We start from the raw sequence: 12,506 nt of genomic DNA, 5'->3' as shown, positions 1-12,506 counted from the left end.
ATATATATATATATATATATATATATATATATATATATATATATATAAACCTATAACACACTACACACGCATCAAGTTTTTGGCGTCGTTGCCGGGGACACAAGGATTTTAAGAAAGTTAGGAATCAACGGCCTAATCGTTTTTTTTTAATTTTTCTATTTTTTTAGGATATTCTTAGATTTTTCAGTTTCTGTAGAGCTTAGCATGGGTCGTGCCTGGTCGGACACAGGTCGTGCCCAGCATTGTTACTGGCAGTTTTTATTTTCCGAGTTACAGAGAGTTGAGCACGGGGCCGTGTCGAACTCCCCAGTAACAGGGATCCGGAAAACAATCATTGTATCTCCGACCACGGGTCGTGTTCATCTGAGCACGGGGCCGTGGTGAAGCTTCTGACCAACGTTCTTCTTTGTTTTTATTGTAGGACTTGGAACTCAGGCGCCACATTTGCATCTTCCACGTAATGTATGAGCTCCAGTTCTAGTAGAGACATAAAAGAACCCCTAGACGAACCCGAACGCTTTCTACGAAAGAGACTTAAAGCTAAAAACCAAGAGAAAGTTTCGGGGGACCTACTTCCAATGGCGGACCAACGTACCCTCATGGATTACCTACGACCCACCGTAGGTAATCTCGGTGTCGCTATCAATGCACCGAATGTCGAAGCCAACAACTTCGAACTTTGGCCACATTTGATACAAATGCTTCAAAACTCCGCAACCTTCCATGGGCTCGCGGACGAGGATCCTCATCTACATATTACTAATTTCTTAGAAATATGTGATACCTTTCGGATCAACAGAGCATCAAACGACCCCATCCGCCTTTGAATGTTTCCATTTTCACTAAAAGACCGAGCTAAGGCTTGGCTTAATGCCCTCTCAGTTGGTTCGGTAAACACCTGGGATGAACTAGCCCAAAAGTTTCTATATAAGTATTTCCCTCCTGCTAAAACGGCTAAATTAATGACTGAAATTAATACATATTCACAAGAGGATGGGGAATCCTTATATGAAACTTGGGAAAGGTTCAAGGAGATACTAAGAAAGTGTCCTCATCACGGTCTTGCGGTGTGGCAACAAGTATCCACTTTCTACAATGGGTTGTTGCCACACACAAAACAAACTCTTGACTCTAGCTCCGGGGGGGGGGGGGGGCTTTTAGGTTATCGTCGCCCAAATGAAATATATAATCAAATTGAGGAAATTGCTCAAACCAATTTTCAGTGGCACACTCCCCGAGGCAATAAATCTATTACCCCGGGCGCCCATAAGGTTGATGAAAGCACTTCTTTACAAGCCCAAATCGAGGCCCTTTCTTCAAAAATCAAAAAGCTAGAAATGGCAAAAACAGCCTCGGTCATTGCTTGTGAAGGGTGTGGTGGGCCACATGAAAATTGGAGTTGTATGAAAGAAATAGATGATCAAATAGAGTCGGTAAACTACATTGATAATAGACCTAGGCCGTCGGGTCCTCCAGCGGGTACCTACAACCAAGGATGGCGTAACCACCCTAACCTTGGTTGGAGAGAACCCGACAATGGTAGTAACCAACAAAATCTAAACCAAAGAACAAACTTTCAACAACCAAGAGTCGAGTCACAAAATTTCTCTCAACAACAAGGTGGAAGAGAAATGCTTGAAGATACTGTATCTCGCCTCATCTCCGACACCGAAAATAAAAACTCGGATCGATTTCAACAATTGGAATCGAATTTAGAAATCAACAAGCTAGTATACAAAACATTGAAAAGCAATTAAATCAAATAGCTCAGAATTTCTCTGAGAGACCACAAGGCGCGTTACCAAGTAATACCGAAACCAACCCAAAAGCGCAAGTCCATCTCATAACATTGAGAAACCGTACCGTGGGTGCCGAAGAGGCTCCATTGCCGCCAACCGAAAGAAGCCAAAGCACAACTCAGCCCCAACAAGAGAAGGCTTCTCCACCAATTCAAGAGCCTACTAAGACTCCTCCGGTTCCATACCCTGGTCGGTTAATTCGTCAAAAGACCGATGAGCAATTCGCAAAGTTCGAAAATTTATTAAAACAATTGCATGTTAATATTCCATTTATCGAAGTCCTAACTCAAATGCCTAAATATTCAAAATTTATGAGGGACTTCCTCACTCATAAAAGGAAAATTGAATCATTGCAATTAGTTAATGTAGGTGAAGAATGCTCCGCCTTACTACTCAACAAACTCCCGCAAAAGAAGCTTGACCCCGGAAGCTTCACAATTCCTTGCTCGATTGGGGAATCCCCCGTTCGTAATGCACTAGCCGATCTCGGGGAAAGCATCAACCTCATGCCCTCATCAATGTTCAACCGACTCGGCTTAGGAAAAACAAGCCCTAGAAAAATAAGCATACAACTCGCCGATAGATCCGTCAAATATCCACAAGGTGTCACTGAAAATCTACTAGTCAAAGTCGGCGAATTTGTCTTTCCGGCCGAGATGGTGAAGGATACAAGGGAAACTTGAGATGGTGAAGGATACAAGGGAAACTTGAACCAGCACCCCATGCACGAAAATAGGGCCATCCGACAAAATTTTCTTCATTACAGCAAGTTCAGCACGGGTCGTGACCGCCCAACACGGCCTCGTGATGCACAATCTGCAGAAAATGCCCAGTTCAGGTAACTGGACACGGGGCATGCTCGCTGAACACACCCCCGTGCCCAGGCTTATGTTTCTTTTTACAAACTTTTGTTACTGGCGATCTGAACACGGGGCCGTGCCCGGACACCACGAGGCCGTGCCCAGACGCCCAGTAACATAAATTTATGCTTTTTCGCACCTTTTTACACATTCAATCAACCTAAAAACTTATTTTTGGGACACATTGAGTACAATGTGTAATTTAAGTGTGGGGGGATGCTAAAACCCCTGAATCTTGCAAGTCCTAAATACAAGCCTTACACAAAACTCTATTGGAACCGCTAATCACCCCAAATTTTTTTCAAAAAAAAAATTCCTTTTTTTACTTGCCTAGGTTTAATTTGGGAACTTCAAGTTCTTAAAAAAGGTTATATTTTTACAAATTTACAACCGATAGCGTCGTGATAAAAAGAACCAACATATGAAAATTATGAAACGACATGACAAGTTTAGTTAAAATTTGATTATATATACTTGATCACATAAAAACCCATTCCCACAAAAAGTGAGTTTTTGAGCCTTTATTGAGCATACAAATACTTATCTTTAAACTAAATGATCATTTTTCGTTTCTTGTGTGAATAGCCGCTTGGTTCTTACGACTCTAGAACTTGCCACGATGATACATTCCCGGTCCTTACCAACTTAAACCTGAGTAAGTAAATGATGGAGGCATTAGGACTAACCCCTTTTTATTTCTACAACATTATTTTTTTTTACCACCTACCCAATAATCCCCCTAGTTAACCCCTTTGAGCCTAAACCTTTTCATTTCTTAACCCAAAACAAACACCCTTTTAACCCACCAAAACCCTTTTTCATTTTAAACCCTTTATTTTAGTAACAAGGCTCGGTTTTTCATATGACTTGCTTATGAGTATATATATATATATATATATATATATATATATATATATGTAAATAATAAAATGATGATGAAGCCAAAAGAAATAAACAAACAAGTTTATCAAAAAGAACTTTGTTTGAAAGAAATGCTACATCAAAATAAAAGTTATGAAAAATAAAAAGTCTTCCAAAAACCGACGCTTTTTACGCCTTTCGCCCTTTTACTAACCACTAACCCAACCACCCACCTTTAGCCCAAGCCTAACCCTTCACCCCAAAAGTCCTCTTAATATTTACAAAGGTGTATAGTTAAAAAGGAGGAGGAATGATTGCTTGGCATGCTTATGGTAGGAATAAGTTCCATGCCACTCTCGAGTGATTCACTAAAATACATCTTCGGCCGAGTCTTGAGTGAACCCCCGTGAGGTATGTAAACTTGTATATAAATGGAATTTTAAAAAAGGCATGTTATGCCCTAATAAGTAATTTATCTTATGTAATGTTTTTAATAAATCATGACGAATAGGATTGTAAATAAATAAAAATAAAACTCAATAAAAAATCTTGGAAATCCCGACACTCTATGACAAGCCCAAAAACCTTCTCTTCTACCCGTTCCATTTGGGAGTATAAAGCCACATTATAAAGAGTTTTGCTTGAGGACAAGCAAAGATTTAAGTGTGGAGGTATTTGATGTGCACAAAATGCAACATATAAATTACATCAATTGTGGCATAAAACTAACCCTTTTTAGTACTAATGTTGGAAAAAGTGTGTTTTTGTCTTCCTTTTGTAATTTCAGGATTAAATGAGCTCAAATGAACAAAAGAAGCAAAAAGGCAGCTAAATCTAACATAAATACAAGAAAACGAACAAACGTGGCATGCCCGACCTCCCCGACAGGATCTTCCCAAGCAAAACAAGAGAACAGAAGACTGAACACGCCCCGTGCTCAATGAGCAGGGGGCGTGCCCAAGTGTCAGCAGAAAACACAAAGTTGTAGAAGCTTCTATCGCCCACCACGGGGTCGTGCTCAGCGGACAACGGGCCGTGGTCAACTCTAAGATTCGAAGAATCTAGGGAAATCTTGTTAGTACAAATATGCTTCTACATACGGGGTCGTGCTCAGCGGACACGGGGGCATGGTCAACTAATGCAGACAAACTGCAATTAATGAAGAAAGAGAAGGAGGATGGACACGGGGCCGTGCCCGAGCTGCTGTTCAGGCTATAAATAGGGGTGCTTGGCTCATTTGCAAACCATCCCTTGGCACACCACCTCTCTCACACTTCACCCACCACCCACCACCATCACAACACCATCATCCACCATCATCATCCATCATCCATCATAGAGTGTGTGAGTCGTCTCGGGATCCAAGATTGATCATAAGAGTTTTTGACAATCAAATGCCATGTATGCCTAAGTCTCTTACATCACTTGGTGAAGACAAGTGTTTAGTGTAATACTTTTTTATTTTTAATCTTTTCGCACTTTTTATTTGGTTATTTATTAATGACTTTAATAACTAGTTTCTTATGTTGAAGATGATTCTTCCTTATCGTTTGTCCGTGGTGTCTTGGCATTATTTTACTGTCTATATAAAATAAAAGATTTTCACCATTCATATCTCCACGGTCTATATGGAGATATTTTGGCTACCTGGTCGGGGGTTAAGGGAACGGTTTGGTAAGAGTCTTGCCATTGTTCAGTGTATAGATCCTGCAAAGGACTGGGTCAAATTTAGTAGGACCTCCTTCAATACCCATCGGTATTGGATGGCGGGGGTTCAAACTCTTTGATCCCCTCATAAGTAAGCTACTATTAAAACTTTATCCCGGCTACTTAGGACTGTATCCTTGCTGACTCAGACTACTTAGCCGAGGGTAACGTCACCTTCAAAAGAGGAGCCTACCACATTATGCATTAATAACTTAATTAATTATCTTTCAATAATCCGACCCTTTAGGATTGTATCCTTGCTGACTCAAACTACTGGGTTGAGAGTAACGTCACCTTCAAAAGAGGGGCCTACTACAATAACTAAGATAATCTCTTAAAAAGTGTAAAAGTACGGAAATAATCAAAGGTTACACTATACACGAGTCGGATCCAAGTGATTCATCTTGTCTATCTGTTTTTACTTTTAGTTTAAAACCTTTTTCTAACTTTTTGATTTGATTAGACGTTGAGGATAAATCGGTACTAAAAGCTCTTGTGTCCTTTGTCACACCCCCAAAATCCACACGCGGAGTATCACCACTTGGGAGCGTGACTGACCAGGATCAAGCCACCAATCATATAGAACAATGTATATAGTTAAAGTAATAGCAATTAAACCAAACCAAATCCATATGAAAGGTGTTTCCAAAACATAAGTAAGTTATCACTATTTAGCGGAAGCGTATAAGTAAAACCCAATATAAATAAGTATGTAATGTCATAAAGTGTTCAACAAACAATCACGATCCAAGCCCACAACGACCAGCTCCTCCCTGTGCAAGCTCCATGTATCTAACGACCTGCAAGGCATGTAACAGAGGATCAACAACTAGTTGAGCGAGTTCACAGTTTATAGTTTAGTAATTGTAATAGTATGGTAAGCCTTGTGTTCGTTCATTAAGTCATGTATCGTAATAGTTTCCATCGCGGCCTCCCAGGCAGGTATGCGAAGATATTAGGGGATGTTCATCCCGAGTATTCTAGACTAGGTTTATCTGTATCGCGGCCTACCAGGCAGGTGTGCGAAGATTAGTAAATTTCAGTTCGCGGCCTTCCAAAGGCAGGTGTGCGAAGTCAGTCATAATATCGCGGCCAACCCTTGGCAGGTGTGCGAAGATCAGTTCAATAAGTGTTACTAGTCTAGTCGTAGTTCTATCAGCGGAGTATGTACAATAGTTCATCAAATCCCATTCCCACCCGGGAACCCCATGCCTTGGCTGTGTGAACTCACCTTGGTTTGCTCGGTATGCTATGTTATGCACTCACAAGTAATCAGTCAAGTCCTATTGTGTGCACGTGTAATAAATCAGTTCATGTTCGTATTAATACGCAGGTAATCTATATCATAAAGCATTTCACAGTCAACATCATGTATCACATACGATAGAGTTCTTGGTTAATACGAACAAGGTTATTCAGTAACACAATTAACAGGGTCGTCATGTTTAACAAGATCAACATGCTTAACAAGATAACATGTTTCCGCAGAACAAAAACCCTAATCATGGATACTACTTAGCACTGTTAACATATGCACTTAACAATACTAGTCAATTGACCGATTTAACAAACAATTAGGGTTAACAACTTAGCAACTTAACAATGGCTTACCTGTTTACAAAATTACATACTTACATGCATAAGATAACAGAGTTAATAATTTATAGAACTGTCATATAACTGTGTCTGCGAAATTAACAAGGTTAGGCATGTATACATTAAACATCGGACTATAAGGCTCCTTCTTTAATGTTTGAACACCCATTCACCTGATTAAAACTCGGACAAGATATGGCCAAGCACTAAAATTTGGACCATGGGGGGTGTGGGGGTTAAAGCTCGGATCATGAGGTTTAGGAGCAAAAGTCGGACAAAAAGGGGTTGGACCACAAAATTCGGACCATACAAGGTCATAAAACTCGGATATGGCATGGGAGTTAAAACTCGGACATAAGCCATGCCCCCTATGAAGCTCGGACCAAAAAGCTCAAGAAACTCGGGCAGGATATGAGTTAGAGAACTCGGACATCACAAGGTTAAAAGTCGGATATGATATGTTATACAAAACTCGGACTAATCACAACCTCACAACCTCGGACCCTATGTTATATGATAAAAACTCGGATCCCTTGAAGCTTATACAAAAGTCGGACCTCACATATGCCAAGGAAACTCGGACCAAGGGTGTGTGGATTAAAAGTCGGATCCTTAATCATCAAGCAAAATTCTGACAACATAAACAAGTAAAGAACTCGGACATTTAACATCATTACTAAAACTCAGACAACTAAATCAATCATACGAGTATTTCAAGTTCACAGTTACGTTTCTTCTACAACAGTTACGTTTCAACGCTCATTCCAAACCCTAGTTCATGATTTACACAATGCAAGATCAAAATCAATCAACTGGTACTTAACAATCAACAATCATCCCAAGAACCATCTATCAAGCATGTAACTAATCATCATCATCATCACAATATTTCTGAATCAAATTAAAATCACAGAATATTATATGAAAACTAGGGTTTACACATACTACAAGAATCAAGAATAGATGACAATCAAACAATCAATAAACAATGATTAAGCAATTACCTTGATTGATTCTAAATGGATTGAAGGATTAAACTTGATGCAAAAGACTTGTGAAACCAAGAGTGATGAGAAGATGGTTGTAGAGAGGATTAGAGGAGGTGAAAGTACGTGTTTTGATTCTTTGTGAATGATTAGTGAATGATTAGGGAAGGGAATTAGGGTTATGAGTTGTTAAGGTTTCACTATTAACCCTAAACACCCTTAAGTATTATTTATTACAGTTTCAACACCACATTCCACTATTTGTCAAATCTTTCACAAGTAGCACATAACCATGCACAACCACAAAACACTTTATTGTATCAAAACGTATACAGTTTCATAGCAAACCAATTGTGCAAGTAAACAACTAAACAATAACTGAATGTGCAATAAATGCGAAATAGGAATCTTGGAAATTCGAGTTGTCACATTATCCCCAACTTGAAAGAAATTTCGTCCCGAAATTTAGCATGCGGTTACTGAGGAAGCTAGGTAAGTTGTATCGTTTACTGGTTTTCCTGGGGTGTCACATCATCCCCCCGTTGATTTGGAATTTCGTCCCGAAATTCAGTAGTAGTAGCTTCAGCCTTAGTAATGGTTGCATTGGTTTCGAATAATTGGGGGTACTTTTCTGTCATCTGGTCTTCGCGTTCCCAGGTGTACTCTAGGCCACGTTTGGAGTTCCAACGAACTCGGACAAGAGGGATTCTCTTGTGTTTGAGGACCTTAACATCCCGGTCCGTGATTTCAACTGGCTCCTCGACGAACTGCAACCGCTCGTCGATAGTGAGTTCCTTAAAAGGAACTATGAGGGTCTCATCTGACAGGCACTTCTTCAGATTCGACACGTGAAATACATTGTGAACTGCACCGAGCTCAGCTGGTAGGTTTAGCTTGTAGGCCACTTTGCCTATTTTCTCAATGATTTCGAACGGTCCAACATACCGCGGATTTAGTTTGCCCCTTTTGCCAAAACGAACCACACCCTTCCAGGGTGAGACTTTTAATAAAACCCGATCCTCGACCTGAAATTCCAACGGTTTTCTACGCTTATCCGCGTAGGCTTTCTGACGGTCGCGTGCTGCCGCCATGCGTTGTCGTATTTGTGCAATCTTTTCTGTGGCGTCCACTACAATCTCTGGACCCGTGATCTGACTATCCCCCACCTCTGCCCAACAGAGAGGTGACCGGCATTTACGTCCGTACAATGCCTCGAATGGAGCGGCTTGTATGCTGGTGTGATAACTGTTATTATACGAAAACTCCACTAACGGGAGATGCTTTTCCCAGCCGTTGCCGAAATCGATAACACATGCCCGAAGCATGTCTTCAAGAGTTTGGATCGTTCGCTCAGACTGCCCATCCGTCTGAGGATGATATGCTGTGCTCATGTCTAACCGTGAGCCGAAAGATTTGTGTATCGCTTGCCATAGTTCTGATGTGAATCGTGCATCCCGATCTGAAATGATGGAGGTGGGCACCCCGTGCCTCGAAACAACTTCTTTAAGATAGATGTCTGCGAGGGTGGAGAACTTATCCGTTTCCTTAATAGCCAGGAAGTGTGCAGACTTGGTGAGTCGATCCACGATCACCCATATAGTATCATTCCCACGCTGGGATCTAGGTAGGCCTGTAACAAAATCCATGGAAATCTCTTCCCATTTCCACTGTGGTATCCTGGGTTGTTGAAGTAGACCCACTGGTTTCTGATACTCCACTTTGACTTTTGCACATGTCAAACACTTGCCGACGTAAGTAGCAATGTGGGCTTTCATGCTAGGCCACCAATATGTTGTTTTGAGATCGTGGTACATTTTATCCGACCCTGGATGTACCGAGTAGCGGGACTTGTGAGCTTCGTCCATTACCAGCTCGCGTAAACCGCCAAAAAGTGGGACCCAAATACGCCCCGTTACATAGTAGGCGCCGTCTTCCTTTTGTTCCATTCGTTGCCTTGAGCCGCGTAAGGCTTCAGCTTTGACGTTTTTAGGCTTTAATGCTTCCATCTGAGCAGTTCGTATCTGTGCGGGAAGACTGGACTGAATAGTGAGCTACAAGGCTCGTACGCGTCTAGGTAGAGTGTCTTTCCGGCTGAGAGCGTCAGCCACAACATTGGCCTTGCCTGGATGGTACTTGATGGCGCATTCGTAATCGTTCAGAAGTTCGACCCATCTTCGTTGACGCATGTTCAAATCCTTTTGCTTAAGGATATGCTCGAGACTCCTGTGATCGGTGTAAATTGTGCACCTGATACCGTACAGGTAGTGTCGCCATATCTTAAGTGCAAAAACAACAGCTCCCAGCTCTAAATCGTGCGTCGTGTAGTGCCGTTCGTGAACTTTAAGTTGACGAGAAGCGTAGGCAATAACTTTATCACGCTGCATCAATACACAACCAAGCCCCTGTATCGATGCGTCACAATAGACTACAAAATCGTTCGTGCCTTCTGGCAATGAGAGAATAGGTGCGCTGCATAGTCTATCCTTCAGGTATTGAAAGGCAGTTTCTTGTGTATTACCCCAACGATAGGTAACACCTTTCTGTGTCAACATAGTAAGCGGCTGTGCGATCTTGGAGAACTCTTTGATAAACCGCCTGTAGTAACCCGCCAAACCCAAGAATTGGCGTATTTCCGTTGGAGTGCGAGGCGCTGGCCAATTCCTGATCGAATCTACCTTGGATGGATCGACATGAATCCCATCCCTGTTCACCACATGGCCTAAGAAGTGGACTTCACGAAGCCAGAAGTCGCATTTAGAAAATTTGGCGTACAGTTGCTCCTTTCGAAGAAGTTCCAAGATAAGACGTAAGTGCTGCTCGTGTTCCTCCTGACTGTTGGAGTAGATCAGAATGTCGTCGATGAAGACAATGACGAACTTGTCAAGATAAGGTTTGCACACCCTGTTCATAAGATCCATGAAGACTGCAGGCGCGTTTGTAAGCCCGAATGGCATGACAAGAAACTCATAATGGCCGTAGCGAGTTCTGAATGCTGTCTTGGAGATGTCCTCATCCCGGACTCTCAGCTGGTGATAACCTGACCTCGGGTCTATCTTGGAGTAGTAGCTCGACCCTTGCAACTGGTCGAATAAGTCGTCAATACGAGGAAGAGGATAGCGGTTCTTCACTGTGACTTTGTTCAGTTCGCGGTAATCGATGCACATCCTGAAAGTGCCATCCTTCTTTTTCACGAATAGTACTGGAGCTCCCCAAGGCGAAGAGCTTGGACGAATGAAACCCTTATCCAAGAGCTCTTGTAGTTTCTTAGACAGTTCTTCCAATTCCGTTGGAGCCAAACGATACGGTGCGCGAGCTATAGGTGCTGCTCCTGGAGCTAGCTCGACTTGGAATTCGACTTGACGATGAGGCGGTAGACCTGGTAAATCTTCAGGAAACACTTGAGGAAATTCTCGTACCACTGGAATATCCTCTATTCTTTTCTCTTTCGTCGCTGCATCAGTAACTAGTGCCAAGATAGCCGTATGACCCTTTCGTAAACATTTCTGAGCCTTCAAGAAAGAGATGATGCCAACCACAGCACCACTCTTGTCGCCTTGAACTTCGAGAGGTTCCTTTCCCGTACGAGGAATACGAATGATCTTCTCCTTGCATAGGATCTCCGCCTGTTGCTTGGATAACCAATCCATGCCGATGACGATGTCGAAACTACCCAGAACTATAGGAATAAGATCGATGGAGAAAGTCTGACCCGCTAGAACGATGTTACAACCCTTGACTACATGCATGGCTTCTACACTTTTACCATTTGCTAGTTCTACGACATGTTTGGTGTTTAGGGGTGTTGGTGTACGTTTTAACAATTTACTCATTTTTAAAGACATATAACTCGTATCCGCACCCGAATCAAACAAAACAGTAACATAAATATCGTCGAGAAGAAACTTACCCATAACCACATTGGGATCATTCATTGCGTCGCCCCGACCCAGCACAAAAGCACGACCCCGAGCTTCGTTGCCATTGTTGTTGTTGTTTCCCCCGTTGTTGTTGTTCCCGTTGCCCTGGTTATTGTTGTTGTTGCGATTCTGGTTCTGGTTCAATTGAGGGCAATCACGTTTGTAGTGGCCTTCAGCCCCACACTGGAAACATCCCCGGTTTCCACGCTGTGGCTGCTGGTGCTGGTTCTGTGGAGCTGGCGGTGGAAGTTGCTGGTTCTGATTTGCTGGCCGTGAGCTTCTACAATCCTTAGCCTCATGACCCATCTTGAGGCATCTTTGACAACGTTCCCTGCGACATCTTCCGCTGTGGTGTTTGTTGCACTTATTACACAGTGGGTGAATTCCCCGATATCCACCCTGCCCCTGACTGCCAGATGATTGCTGACTCGGATTCTGGTAGTCATTTGTCTTGCGCTGCTGAGACTAAACAGAAACTGATCCCTTACTGGAATCCCCCTCCCATTTTCTCTTGTTGTCACTGGGAGTAGCAGAAGTAGTGACAGCAGTAGTGGTAGCACTGATACGTTTTGGCAGCCTGTTCTGATCCACTACCTGATCTGTGATGCGGTGAGTGAGGCGCTGAATAGCCTGAATGTTGTCAAGATTGGCTGATGTTACGTGGCTCTGGATTTCTGGCACCAAACCCTTGAGGTACAACTCGATGCGCTTGTATGGAGGGTCCACCATAGTTGGACATAGCACGGCCAACTCGTTCGACCTCTTGGTATAAGCCTCGAT

The 12,506-nt window shown here is 42.5% G+C and overlaps 1 non-coding gene across 1 annotated transcript; it reads right to left on the bottom strand.

The window, feature by feature from the left end:
- Positions 1-956: 956 nt before the first annotated feature.
- On the bottom strand, positions 957-1,063 carry LOC118487913. Its single transcript, XR_004882846.1, has one exon. It is a non-coding gene; the product is annotated as a small nucleolar RNA R71 (small nucleolar RNA).
- Between the last annotated feature and the right edge of the window lie 11,443 nt (positions 1,064-12,506).

The sequence above is a fragment of the Helianthus annuus genome, chromosome 15, assembly GCF_002127325.2.
Source record: "Helianthus annuus cultivar XRQ/B chromosome 15, HanXRQr2.0-SUNRISE, whole genome shotgun sequence".
NCBI classification, from domain to species: domain Eukaryota; kingdom Viridiplantae; phylum Streptophyta; class Magnoliopsida; order Asterales; family Asteraceae; genus Helianthus; species Helianthus annuus.
This window is presented reverse-complemented; position numbering and strand designations above follow the sequence as displayed.